The sequence below is a fragment of the Wyeomyia smithii genome, chromosome 3 (assembly GCF_029784165.1).
Source record: "Wyeomyia smithii strain HCP4-BCI-WySm-NY-G18 chromosome 3, ASM2978416v1, whole genome shotgun sequence".
NCBI lineage: Eukaryota > Metazoa > Arthropoda > Insecta > Diptera > Culicidae > Wyeomyia > Wyeomyia smithii.
In genome coordinates, this window is record NC_073696.1 from 143748920 (window position 1) to 143753919 (window position 5000).

The window sequence follows — 5000 nt, forward strand, 5'->3', positions numbered from 1 at the left end:
AAGTTGGAATGACTTCTCAGTGTGAGAGATAGAAACGTGCCAGTAAGTTGCCATCTCTACCAGCAGCAACATCGACTTGCGTCACAAACATTTTTACTTTTCTTTTTTCGACTCTTAGCAAAGTCATGCTATTTTTAATTTTAATTTAAAGAGTAAATGTAGTAATGAAGATAGAAAATTAAACTAACTGAAAATATGATTGTAGAAACTACGAAAAATATAGTTCAGCAGGTGGGACTCGAACCCACAACTTCCAATCTCCGGTCAGATGTGTTCCCGTTACACCACCGCAGAACGTTAAAAACGAAGTTCTAGAATCGAGTTTTGTATCGCTTATCCAATTCTCGCACTTCGTACATTTACTCAGTAGAGACTATTATTTATAGCTGGCTATTGTTTCAACACCCTCAGTGGAAGTTGGAATGACTTCTCAGTGTGAGAGATAGAAACGTGCCAGTAAGTTGCCATCTCTACCAGCAGCAACATCGACTTGCGTCACAAACATTTTTACTTTTCTTTTTTCGACTCTTAGCAAAGTCATGCTATTTTTAATTTTAATTTAAAGAGTAAATGTAGTAATGAAGATAGAAAATTAAACTAACTGAAAATATGATTGTAGAAACTACGAAAAATATAGTTCAGCAGGTGGGACTCGAACCCACAACTTCCAATCTCCGGTCAGATGTGTTCCCGTTACACCACCGCAGAACGTTAAAAACGAAGTTCTAGAATCGAGTTTTGTATCGCTTATCCAATTCTCGCACTTCGTACATTTACTCAGTAGAGACTATTATTTATAGCTGGCTATTGTTTCAACACCCTCAGTGGAAGTTGGAATGACTTCTCAGTGTGAGAGATAGAAACGTGCCAGTAAGTTGCCATCTCTACCAGCAGCAACATCGACTTGCGTCACAAACATTTTTACTTTTCTTTTTTCGACTCTTAGCAAAGTCATGCTATTTTTAATTTTAATTTAAAGAGTAAATGTAGTAATGAAGATAGAAAATTAAACTAACTGAAAATATGATTGTAGAAACTACGAAAAATATAGTTCAGCAGGTGGGACTCGAACCCACAACTTCCAATCTCCGGTCAGATGTGTTCCCGTTACACCACCGCAGAACGTTAAAAACGAAGTTCTAGAATCGAGTTTTGTATCGCTTATCCAATTCTCGCACTTCGTACATTTACTCAGTAGAGACTATTATTTATAGCTGGCTATTGTTTCAACACCCTCAGTGGAAGTTGGAATGACTTCTCAGTGTGAGAGATAGAAACGTGCCAGTAAGTTGCCATCTCTACCAGCAGCAACATCGACTTGCGTCACAAACATTTTTACTTTTCTTTTTTCGACTCTTAGCAAAGTCATGCTATTTTTAATTTTTATTTAAAGAGTAAATGTAGTAATGAAGATAGAAAATTAAACTAACTGAAAATATGATTGTAGAAACTACGAAAAATATAGTTCAGCAGGTGGGACTCGAACCCACAACTTCCAATCTCCGGTCAGATGTGTTCCCGTTACACCACCGCAGAACGTTAAAAACGAAGTTCTAGAATCGAGTTTTGTATCGCTTATCCAATTCTCGCACTTCGTACATTTACTCAGTAGAGACTATTATTTATAGCTGGCTATTGTTTCAACACCCTCAGTGGAAGTTGGAATGACTTCTCAGTGTGAGAGATAGAAACGTGCCAGTAAGTTGCCATCTCTACCAGCAGCAACATCGACTTGCGTCACAAACATTTTTACTTTTCTTTTTTCGACTCTTAGCAAAGTCATGCTATTTTTAATTTTAATTTAAAGAGTAAATGTAGTAATGAAGATAGAAAATTAAACTAACTGAAAATATGATTGTAGAAACTACGAAAAATATAGTTCAGCAGGTGGGACTCGAACCCACAACTTCCAATCTCCGGTCAGATGTGTTCCCGTTACACCACCGCAGAACGTTAAAAACGAAGTTCTAGAATCGAGTTTTGTATCGCTTATCCAATTCTCGCACTTCGTACATTTACTCAGTAGAGACTATTATTTATAGCTGGCTATTGTTTCAACACCCTCAGTGGAAGTTGGAATGACTTCTCAGTGTGAGAGATAGAAACGTGCCAGTAAGTTGCCATCTCTACCAGCAGCAACATCGACTTGCGTCACAAACATTTTTACTTTTCTTTTTTCGACTCTTAGCAAAGTCATGCTATTTTTAATTTTAATTTAAAGAGTAAATGTAGTAATGAAGATAGAAAATTAAACTAACTGAAAATATGATTGTAGAAACTACGAAAAATATAGTTCAGCAGGTGGGACTCGAACCCACAACTTCCAATCTCCGGTCAGATGTGTTCCCGTTACACCACCGCAGAACGTTAAAAACGAAGTTCTAGAATCGAGTTTTGTATCGCTTATCCAATTCTCGCACTTCGTACATTTACTCAGTAGAGACTATTATTTATAGCTGGCTATTGTTTCAACACCCTCAGTGGAAGTTGGAATGACTTCTCAGTGTGAGAGATAGAAACGTGCCAGTAAGTTGCCATCTCTACCAGCAGCAACATCGACTTGCGTCACAAACATTTTTACTTTTCTTTTTTCGACTCTTAGCAAAGTCATGCTATTTTTAATTTTAATTTAAAGAGTAAATGTAGTAATGAAGATAGAAAATTAAACTAACTGAAAATATGATTGTAGAAACTACGAAAAATATAGTTCAGCAGGTGGGACTCGAACCCACAACTTCCAATCTCCGGTCAGATGTGTTCCCGTTACACCACCGCAGAACGTTAAAAACGAAGTTCTAGAATCGAGTTTTGTATCGCTTATCCAATTCTCGGGTTCGAGTCCCACCTGCTGAACTATATTTTTCGTAGTTTCTACAATCATATTTTCAGTTAGTTTAATTTTCTATCTTCATTACTACATTTACTCTTTAAATAAAAATTAAAAATAGCATGACTTTGCTAAGAGTCGAAAAAAGAAAAGTAAAAATGTTTGTGACGCAAGTCGATGTTGCTGCTGGTAGAGATGGCAACTTACTGGCACGTTTCTATCTCTCACACTGAGAAGTCATTCCAACTTCCACTGAGGGTGTTGAAACAATAGCCAGCTATAAATAATAGTCTCTACTGAGTAAATGTACGAAGTGCGAGAATTGGATAAGCGATACAAAACTCGATTCTAGAACTTCGTTTTTAACGTTCTGCGGTGGTGTAACGGGAACACATCTGACCGGAGATTGGAAGTTGTGGGTTCGAGTCCCACCTGCTGAACTATATTTTTCGTAGTTTCTACAATCATATTTTCAGTTAGTTTAATTTTCTATCTTCATTACTACATTTACTCTTTAAATTAAAATTAAAAATAGCATGACTTTGCTAAGAGTCGAAAAAAGAAAAGTAAAAATGTTTGTGACGCAAGTCGATGTTGCTGCTGGTAGAGATGGCAACTTACTGGCACGTTTCTATCTCTCACACTGAGAAGTCATTCCAACTTCCACTGAGGGTGTTGAAACAATAGCCAGCTATAAATAATAGTCTCTACTGAGTAAATGTACGAAGTGCGAGAATTGGATAAGCGATACAAAACTCGATTCTAGAACTTCGTTTTTAACGTTCTGCGGTGGTGTAACGGGAACACATCTGACCGGAGATTGGAAGTTGTGGGTTCGAGTCCCACCTGCTGAACTATATTTTTCGTAGTTTCTACAATCATATTTTCAGTTAGTTTAATTTTCTATCTTCATTACTACATTTACTCTTTAAATTAAAATTAAAAATAGCATGACTTTGCTAAGAGTCGAAAAAAGAAAAGTAAAAATGTTTGTGACGCAAGTCGATGTTGCTGCTGGTAGAGATGGCAACTTACTGGCACGTTTCTATCTCTCACACTGAGAAGTCATTCCAACTTCCACTGAGGGTGTTGAAACAATAGCCAGCTATAAATAATAGTCTCTACTGAGTAAATGTACGAAGTGCGAGAATTGGATAAGCGATACAAAACTCGATTCTAGAACTTCGTTTTTAACGTTCTGCGGTGGTGTAACGGGAACACATCTGACCGGAGATTGGAAGTTGTGGGTTCGAGTCCCACCTGCTGAACTATATTTTTCGTAGTTTCTACAATCATATTTTCAGTTAGTTTAATTTTCTATCTTCATTACTACATTTACTCTTTAAATTAAAATTAAAAATAGCATGACTTTGCTAAGAGTCGAAAAAAGAAAAGTAAAAATGTTTGTGACGCAAGTCGATGTTGCTGCTGGTAGAGATGGCAACTTACTGGCACGTTTCTATCTCTCACACTGAGAAGTCATTCCAACTTCCACTGAGGGTGTTGAAACAATAGCCAGCTATAAATAATAGTCTCTACTGAGTAAATGTACGAAGTGCGAGAATTGGATAAGCGATACAAAACTCGATTCTAGAACTTCGTTTTTAACGTTCTGCGGTGGTGTAACGGGAACACATCTGACCGGAGATTGGAAGTTGTGGGTTCGAGTCCCACCTGCTGAACTATATTTTTCGTAGTTTCTACAATCATATTTTCAGTTAGTTTAATTTTCTATCTTCATTACTACATTTACTCTTTAAATTAAAATTAAAAATAGCATGACTTTGCTAAGAGTCGAAAAAAGAAAAGTAAAAATGTTTGTGACGCAAGTCGATGTTGCTGCTGGTAGAGATGGCAACTTACTGGCACGTTTCTATCTCTCACACTGAGAAGTCATTCCAACTTCCACTGAGGGTGTTGAAACAATAGCCAGCTATAAATAATAGTCTCTACTGAGTAAATGTACGAAGTGCGAGAATTGGATAAGCGATACAAAACTCGATTCTAGAACTTCGTTTTTAACGTTCTGCGGTGGTGTAACGGGAACACATCTGACCGGAGATTGGAAGTTGTGGGTTCGAGTCCCACCTGCTGAACTATATTTTTCGTAGTTTCTACAATCATATTTTCAGTTAGTTTAATTTTCTATCTTCATTACTACATTTACTCTTTA